Source organism: Pleurodeles waltl, chromosome 6 (assembly GCF_031143425.1).
Source record: "Pleurodeles waltl isolate 20211129_DDA chromosome 6, aPleWal1.hap1.20221129, whole genome shotgun sequence".
NCBI lineage: Eukaryota > Metazoa > Chordata > Amphibia > Caudata > Salamandridae > Pleurodeles > Pleurodeles waltl.
Window position 1 is genome coordinate 1,534,827,473 of NC_090445.1, and position 13,767 is coordinate 1,534,841,239.

A 13,767-nucleotide genomic window follows, 5' to 3' on the forward strand; every position below is an offset into this window, starting at 1 on the left:
TGATGGTGTCTCCACAAGTTGTGAAGGCTCAGTAAGGACACAAATCTTGCCAAGGTGGTTTCCCTGGAAGGATCTACAGCTGTGCCAGAGAGGTCCAGGTCAAAGGACATGACTTAGTTGCAACTCCCTCCCACTATGTGTAGGACACATCTGGATTCCAGAAGTATACCAGCAACCTTCTCCAGTGTGGGTGTCTGCAACTGGGGAGGTGCATATACACTTATCAGAGTTACTGACACCTTGACACTGTGTTCCTGCGGCCAAACATAGCTCCCATTCTGATCTGCCCATGTAGGTGTCATTTGGAACAAGTTTAAAAAACAATAATCAGTAGGACCACCTCCTAGAACCAGAAGTGAAACCTGCGTGTGCTAAAGTGGTGTAGGTTCCTCTGATTAGGAAACAGCAGTGGGATCCCAAGACGTGTGCCTCCTGCAGAAGGACTATGTTAGCTTTAAGGCACCATGCATGCCATGTGCCTAAGCCCACTTCACTTTCTCACCCAACCCATTTAAATTCCAGGACATGATTGAGTACTGTCTGTTTTCCTGAAGCCTAACCTTTGTTGTGGATGTGTTTAGTCTGTGTCAGCCCCCTCACCCTTGAATTGTATGCAGCCTGTGAAACACCCAGGTGGGTCCGCCACAACTTTTCCGCCTTCACCCCACCCCTCTTCCCACCACCCGCAAGGACCTATCCTCATAGTAATTAAACTATCACTCGCAAACAAGGCAAGAGTAGTCTGTATCCCATCCCTGTCTCCTAAAGCTCAAATGCTTATGCAACATAGGAAAAATGAAACTTAAGGGGGGAATTAAACTCACCTTCCCATCGCCCCAGTCTCTACCTGTGAGGAAGTGGGGTCTACTATAAGATAGGGCTAATAGCCCTACCTTGCAGTACACTCACAAATACCAGCTTGGATCTAGTTGGGTACTTTTACTTAACCTTAAGCTCAACCCTGGGTAGCTGTGGCTGCGAGCAGTAAGGCTTAGCAAAGGAACAATTTGTAAAGCATTTAACAACAATGAGCACCAGAATAAGAAAGTCACACGACACAAAAGAAGCAAGACACTAGGTTAGATAAATAGATCACATTTTTATGAATCTTTAGAGACCTTGAGTATCAAAATCCACCAGAGGGTTCCGGAGATAAAAAAAAAACCTTTAAAGAAATAAATAACTTTAGCATCAACTACAAGCAAGCATTGGTCAACAAAACTTTAGAAACGTTTGAAAAGTTAGTTCGCCAACTCCGGCCTGAGTTGGGTAACCAAATCCAGCAGGATAGGTGGGCCAGAGAGGATACTTTGACAGTGACCTGGCCACCAGCGCATTTTTAAGAGCAAGATCCGAACTTTGCCGTTGACAATAAAGGAGTGGTCCTCATGTTGAGGGATGCAAGCCCAATGATGCTAAAGGATGCTCCGGATGCTGTGAGGTTAACGGAGGTGAAGCCCGGTCGAATCCTTGGTCCACAGGTGAGTGGGGTGACTCTGGCTACGGATTTTGGGGTCCCATGAAGTCTTCTTTGCAGGGTTCCAAGGGCTGCCGTTACAGACCATACGCTTTTGTAACACAGCAGTCACAGTGACAATCTTTGGAGGAGGCTGGTGTCCCTCATGGGTGACGAATACAGTCACAATCAAAACTCATTGGTACAACAGACAAGGATGCGTCTTCTGGCTATAGCCGAATTGTCCTGGGGTGGGGGTGGTGGGGGGTTGCCCGTGTCCGGTAGAGGCAAGACGTCTACGGTGTCAACCAGGAATGCGACTTGGGGTTCTTCAGCTTTAATGTCCCCACTTCTGTTGTATGTGGCTAGACAACCAACCTTTAGAGTTTCTGCTTCGGAATGGGGCCGGGGATCAGAGTATCCCAGAGCTAGGCACACAGAACAGGATCCAATCTCCACTAGCCCAAAGTGCAGCACGTGAAGTTGCTTCCACGTTGCTGCCTCTCGTTGGGCGCTTCCAACAGGAGCAGAGTGCTGTCCTTCTCATCCTTTTTTCAGGTCCAGCAAGTATTGAAGATCAGCGTGCCAGGGGTGCTACATTTGGCCCAGGAAAATGCCCTGAAGGGACCACGCAGTCAATATCCAATGGGCTATTGGGTCCCCTCCTTACTAGTGATGAAGTTCCTGTAATGTGTGGCATCTGGCTATCCTAGAATGTCACATTCTTGCCTCCTTCAAGATGGCACGACCATTCCTCAGTCATGAGGAGCAAGGTAGCCCACTCTAGAGGTGTGGCTACTTGGGAACAACATGCCCGCTGTAAAACTGGTTTTGGAGCAAGTTTTCCACCTCCGACCCTGTCTCCATACTGTCTACAAGGAGACAAGGCATCCTGCTCAGGGGTGTTGGGGCAGGTGGCCCATCAAAAGTAGTTTCACCTTTGAAGCACACCTCCAGGCTAATTCACTGAGTGGCCATCCTGGCAGAGGAGATGACACCTCACTACTGTGGAACTGCCTTTGTCCTTGAGCCTGGGAGTCGTTCATACATCTTCCCAGGCAGTCAGAAAGCTGTCTCTATGTATGTGCCTTTGTGAGGCCGCTGGACGAGCAGAGCACAGAGTGGTCACTTTTCTAAAAGTGAGCAACTAATAATAGGGACCTTAATTTCGACCTGACCATCAGATTGCATTTAATGTCACAATTAATTGCTGGGTGGGAATGTTCCCATGTAACCCTGTGCTAGCTAATGGGGTTACCAACTTTACCCACAGCAAAACGACAATTTGGAAGTGTTGTTGTCGAGACATATAAAAATATATATGTCTCACTTAACAAAATACAGTTCCTTGTTATAGTGACTCTAGGCCTTCCTTAGGGACATCTTATATAAAATGTCAAGGGACAGGGTGGCTTTAAAATTAGTTTAAATGGCAAAGTCGAACTGACAGTGAAAACAATGTCCTTCCAGACTGCAGTGACAGGCTGGGAGCCGTTTTATGTCTTGGCCCAACCAGTGCTGCAGCCCTGGGTGGACACTCTGCCATACATGCCCTGTGTACCATATAGTAAAGTCGTATAATTAAGCAGGCCTTGCCAATTGGGTGTTTCCAATTTGACATACATGTCTTCAGTTTCCTAGAGATGCATAACTCCCTCAGTTCCTGAAAGGTGAGGCCCTCGTACTTAGATCCTGAGGCCTGGGTCGTGTCCTCTGCTGAAGGCATGATACCTAGAGTACTGTGAGTGTACCTACGTACTCTAAGGTTCCAGTCTTCCTAAAAGTTTAGAGGGAGATATATGCTAAACCCTCAACTTACCTAAACTAAAAGTCTAGAAATCCCTGGTACTAAAGTGTAGTGTGTCCCCAAGGACTAGTAGTGACCTTTCCTGTGGAAAGTCACTGGTGACAGTGTGGTAAAGCAATTGCAAGTGACTTATCCCACCGCTACACCATCCATGTAGGAAGCTGGCCCAGTGTGTGGTGGACACCTATGGTGTTACACCTTATACTGGGTCCAGGCAAACCCCAATTAGATAGTATTACAGTTTCTAGACAGGCAGGGCTCTCTAGGGTAGCTTTGGTTAGCAGCCAAGACTTACCTAGAAGGCATGGGAAGCACTTGCAATACCACAATAGTCACACAGTAACTTATCACACATGAATCGAACCACAGAGTGTTGCAAAAATAAAGGTACGTTATTATAGGCACACCAAACTAGACTACCATTGGTATACCTCTCTTTTTGAGGCATGCACACACAAAATATACACAGGTAAGTACTCAGGAAAGGCACAAATTAGCAAGGTGCCTATAGGGGGGCCAAACCATATACTAAAAAAATGGAATGCGAATGGGTGTCCCCCGCCAGAGTGTATGAAGTAGCTGAACAAGCATTGGGAGAGGGGCACCCCAAAAGGTAAGTACCTTGAAGATCCTAAACGGCTGGGTGTATAGAGGTAAGTTACCCAGTTTTCCCATGAGCTAACATGGGGACGTTGCAGTTGGAGAATGCGGAAGCAGGACCGGACCAGTGGAACCCAAGGGCTGCTTTCAGATGAAGAGGACCTAAAAAAGAACAGGACATAGTCCAGTCCACGCAGGACTGTCCAGGTGGGGCAGAAGCCAGTGCCCACCCTTCTGTAGCTGAAGATCCAGGTTGACAGTGATGGATGAAGTCCAGCTGCGGGGTCCAGGAGCTGCAGAGGAGTCCCGGAAGTCACCTAGGAGCTGTCCCTCGACAGTCACTAGATTGCAGATGGGTCAGTGGTCAGGATGGCCGTCAACACACGCAAGCAAATGCATGCGGAGCTGTTGGAAGTTTTGCAGAGCTGTGGAGGACCAGCAAGGTCCTGGGGACTAGGACCTTGGAGGCGAGTCTGGGCTGTTCCTCAGAAGACAGAAGAGCCGGCAGAAGCAGTCTGAGCCCCCACAAGCAACCCACTGGCACCAGGAACAGCAAGTCGCAGTGAGGCCCAGTCAGCACACCTGAAGAGGAGCCCCATGTCGCTGGAACAGCAGAGATGAGACTGTCCTTGCAAAGGTAGAGTGCTGGGGGCAGGGGCTACTTGGCACCTGAAGATGCCTCGGAGCAGGAGTCAACAAGCCTTGGTTGGTGCAACAGTTGTGGTGCACTGGGGTTTCTATCCCAGTGTCAGAGGTAAGGGCTTACCGTCTTCCACGTTGTACAGAAGACAGAGAAGACCCAGTGGATCCCTCAGAACCACCAGCTGTGTTGGAGCATCTTCGCAGATCTCGAGCACAGAATATCCCACCAGCCAGATGCCATTGCCTTAGGTGCCTGCGGATGTAGGGGAGTGACTCCTTCATTCCGAGGTGGCAGGGCAAAAGCAACCATAGAGGGGAAGATGGGGATGTACAACATGGCATGAACCATAATACATCACTTACATCCCCACAGGTGCCACGGCCCATCTCAGTGGAGAGGAGGTGCCACAACTATCCAGCCCCCAAACAGAAGATGCCCACAGTGACGATAGTAACTCTGGACTCCAGGATCTGGATCAACAACCTGGCCCATCAGGGACCACTGGACAGTTGGTCACACCGGCCCACTCACAGTCCACCACAGAGCCTCCCCCATCAGTTACCAACACTACAGCACCCACCCAGCGTACCCACACCTCTGTCTCCAGGACACATCAATCAGCAGTGTGCCCACCAGTACAGGGACCCCAGTCCACACCTCTTACCCACGACAATCAGGGACCTGGGGTCAGTGGCAGTGGGCACACGGTTCAGGGGACAGGGACACTGGGAGGACCGCCTTTCGCCAGTGGGAGCACAGGCCTAGGGAACCGACTCTCCAGGAGCCACTCACCAATGTCCTGGGTGCCTACCAACAATCCCAGGACACGATGGCCCAGATCCTGTACAACATGCAGGAGAACAAGCGGCTACAGGAGGAACACCATCAGGAGATCAGAGAGGACTTGCAGGCCCTCAACACCACCATGATCTCCATAGCAGGGGTGCTGTCAGACATGGCCAACATCAAAAGGGAATGGACAGCGCAGCAGCGGGCCCCTACCACTAGCCAGTCTATTGACCAGCCCTCCACTTCCGCTGCAGCTAGTGGACAGGAGGCCCCGCAACAGGACCCACAGGCCATCAGCACCCCTCCCCCTGCAGAAGGTGAACCACCCCGCAAACGTTCCCTGCGAACCAGACAGAAGCCAGAGACACTTGCCAAGACCAAGACCACCGCCAGGAAAATAGACTCTCGTGATTGTCCCCCTTGTGTCTCACCCTGTCCCCTTGCCCACTTTGAACTGGCATTGCTTCCCTTCCTATGGCCTCTGGGACACTGGACCTGTGCTACAAACTGACTGGAACAATAACCTGGATTTTCCTCCACCATCACCCCATTCCATTGCACTTTACCCTCAATTATATAGCACTATAATAAACACCCTTGAACACAATTTGAGTAACACTGTTTCATGTGTCTTAAATGTACATTTGTGGGAACAGTCACATCGAGTGCAAATGATCTGAACACTGTGATAGCTAACATATAATGACCTGGAACAGTCTGTAGTGATCACATCAGGACAATGTTGTCATATCACCAACATCTGAAAAATGAGAAGCCATAGGTGACAGTAAGTTGAGATGCAAAGGAAGTGAATGTCATCATGCCACAGGCACACAGATAAATCAGTAGTCAGAGTAATGGTCAGTTTCACTGTCTCACATGTTTGTCATTGGAAGTATTGTCGTATAACTGATGTTCTGTCCTCATCCTCATTCTCACTGTCCTCAGGGTCCACTGCTGCCACAGGGTCATATCCAGTCCCCTCCTCTTGCAGAAAAGGCACATGTCGTCTGAAGGCCAGGTTGTGCAACATGCAGCATGCCACTACTATCTGGCAGACCTTTCCAGGTGAGTAGCACATGGACCCACCTGTCAGATGGAGGCACCTGACCCTGGCCTACAGGAGGCCCAAGGTCCGCTCGATTATTCTTCTGGTTCGCCCATGTGCCTCACTATAACAGTCCTCAGTCCCTGTCCTAGCATTCCTCACAGGGGTCAGCATCCACAATAGGTTTGGGTAGCCAGAGTCACCTGCAAGTATTGAGGGACAACATTTAGCCTTACACAATCCTATGGGGAGAACACCTGAAGGCATACACTAACATACAGTGGGTGGGATTTCTGGCTCACCTATTAGCCACAGCCTGTGCCTCTGTAGTTGGGCCATCACATTTGGGATGCCGCTATTCCTCGGGACGAAGGTGTCATGCACCGAACCAGGATACTTGGCAGTGACATGGGAGATGTACTGGTCCGCCAGGCAAACCATTTGCACATTCAGTGAGTGGAAACTCTTCCGATTCCTGAACACCTGGTCATTCTGGCAGGGGGGGGGGACTATCGCAATATGTGTACAGTCATTCACACCAATTATATTGGGGATATGGCCCACTGCATGGAATCCTGCCTTTACAGTTGCCAAATCTTCCACCTGGGGGAAAGCAATGTAGCTGCACATGTGTTTCACCAGGGCAGACAAGACCCTTGCCAGCACAATAGAAAACTTTGGCTGTGACATTCCCCTTGCCAAGCCCACTGTCACTAGGAGAGAACCAGTTGCCAGGAAATGGAGCACTGATATAACTTGCACAAGAGGGGGGATCCAAGTGGGGTGACGGATAGCTGATATCAGGTCAGGCCCCAATTGGGCAAACCGCTCTGTGATTGTGGCCCTGTCCAGTCTGTTGGTGAGTATAATGTGCCGGTCCTCCAGTGTAGCCAAGTCCACAAGAGGTCTGTACACGGGGGTTCGTCTTCTCCTCCCATTCATCTGCAGCGGTAGGTACCTAAGGGTCACAAGAATGAGTAGGCTGTCACAGTTTGAACAATGGAACCACAACCTCAGTGTATATGTTTCATTTATGTGATGGGGCAGTGATAATGACTGGTATGTACAAATGTAGGCATTGTATGCATCCCATGTCAGACAGGGCTTAGTGGGTCCCAGGAGGCGTGCAGTTGGTGGTGTTTGGCACTCATCTTGCTGTGGCATCGAGCCAGATCAATGGGAGTGCAATGCATAGTGCTCAATTGTGATCCCTGTGTGTGACGGTGCTGTGTATGCCAATAGTGGTGTTGATGCAGTAATTGACCCTGTGTTCTCTTTCTGTCTCCCCCCCTTTATCTTCTGTTATCCTGTCCATGTGTGCATTAGCATCATCTGGTGGAGGAGCAGGGGCACCGGCGACAGAGGGAGCTGCATCCCACAGGACCTAGGAGGCAGAGTCCAATGATGCTGAGGGAACCAGTGGGAGGGAGGGTGAGGGGAGCACCACGGCGGAGTCAGGAGGTGACATCACTGACTCGGATACCTCCTCCAATGGAAGCTCCCTGGTGGTGGCGGACACCTCTTTGACCACCCCAGCTGTAGGTACAGCTGCCAGCCTGTACCAGCAGGGCCCTCCCAGTAGCCCCTCAGCGAGATGCCTGTGCCCGCTCATCCGGGGGTGGGCATCTCCTTCGCCCCAGGTACCTCAGGCCCCGCCCCAGTGATCCCTGCTGCCCTGAGTGAGGAGGCTATTGACCTCCCGAGATCCATCTTTGTAGGGCAGTCAACCATTGTGAATGGCATCCAGGGGCTGGCATCCCAGATGCGGCAATGCAATGCATTTCTGGAGGGCATCCACGGTGGATTGGCAGCCCAACAGAGATCGATTCACGCTCTTGCCTCCTCTCTGATGGCAGCCATTGTCCCTGTCCCACCACCCCCCCACCAACTACAACTTCCCAGTCCCAGTCTCCTCAACCCCAACCCATCCCATGCATACAGCAGACGAGCTGCACACAAGACAACACACAAGAGTAGCACAGTCAAACACAGGCACCACACTTCAACACACAAGCACTCACGTAAACACCAGACAGTTGCAGACACAAGCACATCCATTGCCTCCACTGTCTCCCCCTCCTCCTCCACCTCCACTTCTCACACAGTCACGTCAACACTTACACCTTCATGTACTGCTCCAACAGCCACCACCAGCATCACCACACCAAGCAGCACACACACCTTACTAGCAGACACCTCTACAATGCCCATACATGGGTCCCCTGTGTCCTCTGCAACCTTGTCTGTCCCCCCTCCTAAAACTCACAAACACCAGTCACCTAACACCCATCCATCTCACACCAGCACACTCCCCATGCACCTGCACCCAAGTCCAGCAGACGTACTCCTCCAACAACCACTCCCTTAACCTCCACTCCCATCCCTCCTCCCTTTTCCCACCCCACGGTCCCTAAAAAGCTTTTTCTTGTCCAACTTGACCCCTTCCCTCACCCTCTCCCCGTCCTGCCCGTAAGAACAGGGTCCCGACGACCCAGCCCAGCACCTCAGCAAAACAGCCCACGCGTACAGTGAAGGCACCTCCTAGTCGTGGAGGCAAGACAATGATGGTTCCCACTCCACCAGCCAGGAAGGGTAAGGATCCCACAGCCACTGCCATGAAGAGGGGGGAGCCTTCATCTCCTGCTATGAAGGTGAAGGAGGCTGCACATCCTGCCATGAAGGGAAAGAAGCCCTTGACTCCTGCCATGAAGGGGAAGGAGACCGTACCTCCTGCCATGAAGGTGAAGAAGCCCTCGACTTCTGCCATGAAGGGGAAGAAGCCCTCGACTCCAGGACAGGCTGGCAGGATAACACCACCAACTCCACCAGTGGTCACGGAGCCCTCACCTCCAGCTGAGGCAGTGCAGCCCACTCCTACTGCAGAGGCTGCACCTTCACCAGCTGAGACAGTGCAGCCCTCACCTCTAGCAGAGAGCATGTAGGCTACCCTCCTGCGACTGCTGTACAAAGAACCCCCTCCAGAACCAGTGTGAAAGTCACCCACCTGAATGACTGTGGCCTTGCACTCCCCCACACAGGGAAATGGTCACAGAGCACCCTCCAGAACCAGTGGGAAAGTCACCCTTCTGAGAGACTGTGGCCTTGTACTCCCCAGAACAGAGAAATGGGCATGGAGCCCCCTCCAGAACCAGTGGGAAAGTCACCCACCTGAGGGACTGTGGCCTTGCACTCCCCAGCACAGAGAAATGGGCATGGAGCCCCCTCCAGAACCAGTAGGAAAGTCACCCACCTGAGATACTGTGGCCTTGCACTCCCCAGCAAAGAGAAATAGGCATGGAGCCCCCTCCAGAACCAGTGGGAAAGTTCCCGATTTTTGCTGGGGTGCCCCCCACCCCCATCCCACAGAGCTGCCTGCCCACTTACAAAATGATGCCCCTGCAGAGTTCTGTGCAGTTGATGTCAGGAGACAAGTTGGGCCTTGGACTGTGCCCTGTGGCTAATTGGGCCCTTAGTACTTTGGACTGGGCATTGGCCCTTTGTGGACCATAGCATGTTCATGTGGTGGCTTTTCCCTTGCTAATACATTTTCAGTACCTCTGAAATCTGGTCCATGTTTTATTGTGCCGTGTGTCGTGTGCGATTGGTTTATGTGTGCAGCTGGTTAGGCGGCTGTACTCACCGTCTTCATCTTTGTCGGTGTCACAGGTGGAGCATGGCGTAGAAGAGAATCGGGAAGACTTGCAGTTCCGGTTCCATGGCGGCGGCAGAGACCTCTGTGTACTTGTTGGTGAGTCTTTTGTTTTATGTGTTCTATTTCTGTCAGGCTTTTGATGGCGATGGCACCACCACAGAAATCCTGGTGGTTTCCTGTGTCATAATATGGTGGGAAGTACTTTGTCTTCTGCCTGGCAGTTGATGGTGACCGCCGTGGTCAGAGGTGTTAATGCCCTGGCGGATGGTGTGGTACATTAGCTGTCTATGGGAGTTCTCACCGCCATGGTCATAATTTGGCGGTAATTACTGCCGGCCTGTTGGCGGTATTTACGCCGCTTTATCACTCACCGCCAATGTCATAATGAGGGCCTAAATGTTCGTATTGTGGTATTGTTTGCCATTTCGCCAAAGTATGCAGGAAAAAGAAAAATAACAGTGACTCTATTCAATGTGTCATAGGAAATGATGAAACGCAATTGGAAGGGGATAATGAATCTTCGAGTGAGGAGGGCATCCTGAGTATTGAGGATTCATTTTTATATGTGTCAAATGTGACAAGGATAAAAAACCTTTATTTGACGTGACTATTGGGGGAGGTGAAATACAGATCATGGCAGACTCAGGATCACTGTGTGGGACGAGAAAGTTGTTAAAGCATTAGGAGATAAACTGAATCCTACTGATATACATCCTGTTACATTTACAGGTGAAGAAATTCCAATGGTGGATTTCAGACAGGTTTCATTTCAACTTAAAGAAAGGGAAGCTCGTGGAAACCTTTATGTAGCTGAAAAAGGACCATCTGTGTTAGGGCGGATGGATCAAGGATCCTTAGGCACCACACTAAACCCTAACAGCAGTAATAAAGTCATGATTTTAATGGAGCCTGCTACTACTATGTAAGAGGAAATAATAAAGTAATTTCCCAGTGTGTTTTCAGGCAAAGTGTGAACTGAGTGGGTTTTTGCATACAATTGTAGTGAAGGAAGGAGCTGTACCTGTGCTCCCAAGATTAGGAACATCCCTGTGGGAGTTAAGAAAAATGTTATGACAGAATTGGATGAATTGGAAAGGAAGGGTATTATAGGATCAGTGGCATGTGTGGAGTGGCTAGCTCCTGTAGCTGTAGCCCGATAATCTAATGGAAATATAAGATTATGTGTTGATTTTAGGGATTTGAATGAGAATATTGTTGTGGATGCTTTCCCTGTTCCTAGAATTGATGAACACTTACCACATTCCAAGGGGTGCAAATGGTTTTCTACCATAGACCTCACATCGACATATCACCAGATTCAGTTACATCCATCTAGTCAAAGCTTAACTCTTCAGTACTCCTTTTGGTTGCTACAGATTTGCACTAATGCCTTTCGGGTTGGCATCCGCTGCAGCTGTCTTTCAACACCTAAAGCACAAATTATTTAAAGGCATAAATGGTGTAACTTATTTTTAGGATGATATATTGATCATGGGTTGTGATAAAGAGAAATATGACTATAGTCTGAGACAAGTGTTGGGTAAACTGGCTGACAAGGATCTTACTTCCGAATTTAAAAAATGCAAATTCGCCTTGAGATTGTTGATGTATTTAGGACATGAAGTTGGTAATTAAGGCATTTCACCTAAGAAAAGCATTGTAGAAGCTGTTGAAAATGCACTGCCTCCTACATCAAAAGACGAACTTAGATCATTCCTGGGCCTTGCGAGTTTTACTCTGCGTTTGTTAGGAATTTTGCAACAAAAACGTATGGGTTGAGACAGTTATTAAAGAACAAGTAAGAATTCAAATTGAATGATGAATTGCAGGCCGACTTTATGAACATGAAACAGGATATATGTAAAGCAATTCCCTCACAAGGGATTGAAATTAGTGCTTGTAGTGCAGTAACGACTGATGCTAGTGGCAAGGGCTTGGGGGCTGTCTTGACCCACATTACTAAGATGGGTGAAGAAAATACCATGGCGTATGCCTCAAATTCTTCATCTCCGCAAGAGGAAAGGTTCTCGGTTATAGAGAACATGTTGGCAGCAGTATTGGCCATGGAGAAATTGAGGCAGTATCTGGGGGGAACTAGATTCATTTTACATACAGATCATAAACCACTGGTGAAGGTGCTCACTTCTAAAGGAACAGTTAGAGCCACACCCCACTTAGCAAGAATAACACTGAGATCATAAAATTATATGTATGATGTAGAATACTTGCCAGGAAATAGGAATAAAGTGGCTGACTACTTAAGCAGGTCACCACTACCATTGTCTGGAAACATTACTAACTCTTCAGGTGAATATAGCATAGCTGTGGTTGATAAAGGATACATGGTAATATGTGATAAAGATTGGGAGAAGAGTTATGAGGATGATGAAGATCTTGAGTTGATGAAATGGTAGATTACCAATGGTTAGCCAAGCAAGAATAGTCTGCAGGAGGAATGCAGGACATAATGGGAAATACAAGATTAATTATCCATCAGTGACACAGGTCATCTACTCAATCCTGAGGGTCATCTGGGGATTGTCAAACTTAAAAAGAAAACAAATTCCTCTTATTGGTGGCTGGGGCTGGATATGGCTTCTGAAAGATTTGTGAGGAATTGTTTAACATGCTAGTTCTGATAAGTCCCAGTATGCTAATGAGTAGTGTACAAACTGCCATTAATGCTAGACAAGATTGGGAGAAGGAGTTAGGAGAAACAGTTTGGGCTTGCAGGATACTCCTACTATTACATGGTATGGCCCCTTTAAGATTCTCAGAGGGAGAGAACCATTTACCAAAGTTACCAGTTTGGATGAATATGAATTTATGCAGTAAGTGGTCTCCTTCCATAGTAAGGAATAACTTACTCAAGATGCACAAAACATATAAAGAAAATTACAATAAAAGGCATGGTCTAAAAGGTGTAAACCTAATGCCAGGAGATTGAATAAGAGTGAAGTTTGGGCATAGAGTAAGGAAGGGTAGCAACAAGTTTTCGGAACTGTTGCAAGTTAAGGAAGTCTATTAAAGATTGGCTCTATTGAGGGATAAGAAGATCTGGCACTCTAGCAGGATGGCTCGATGTAATAACATTTTGAACTGCCAACCTAACAAGAACGGTCAGGAGATTGACAGTCCGATGTATGGTTGTAGGATAATGATAGAGAGAAAGTAGGAACACCTAATATTGTCAATGATGATAACAGGTGTCATGTTGACAGTAGTGCTTCTAGTGTGAACATTGGTGTGAGCAATATTGAATTAAGTCTGAGTACTGAACCTAATGTGAGTGGCACCAAATTAAATGTGTTGTGTGCGTCAATGGGGGTGCGCGTGTGAGAGTGTAGAGGGGGTGAGTGAGTGAGTGTATGCGTGCGGGGGGTGTTGTGTGTATGGGAAATGTGTGCGGGTCGGACGGTGTGCATGTCTGTATGTGTGCGGGTATGTGTTGTCGGGGTGTATGTGTGCGTGTAGGGGTGTGTATATGTGCATGTTGGGGGTGTGTGCGTGTAGGGGTGTGTATATGTGCATGTTGGGGGTCGGGGTGGGGAGGGGGGTTATGCCACCTTTGGGGGGTGGTAGGGGGGTGGGGGGGTGATGGAGAGGATTTGTGGGGGGTAGCGGGGGTGGGGGAGACCCCTATCAGTGCCAGGGAAGGAATTCCCTGGCACTGATAGTGCCTACCGGTTCCCAACCACCCGAGATCCATTGCGGTATGCAGGGTCCTGATATCGTCGGCGGTCTAGTGACGACCGCCGGGCTGGAGACCGCA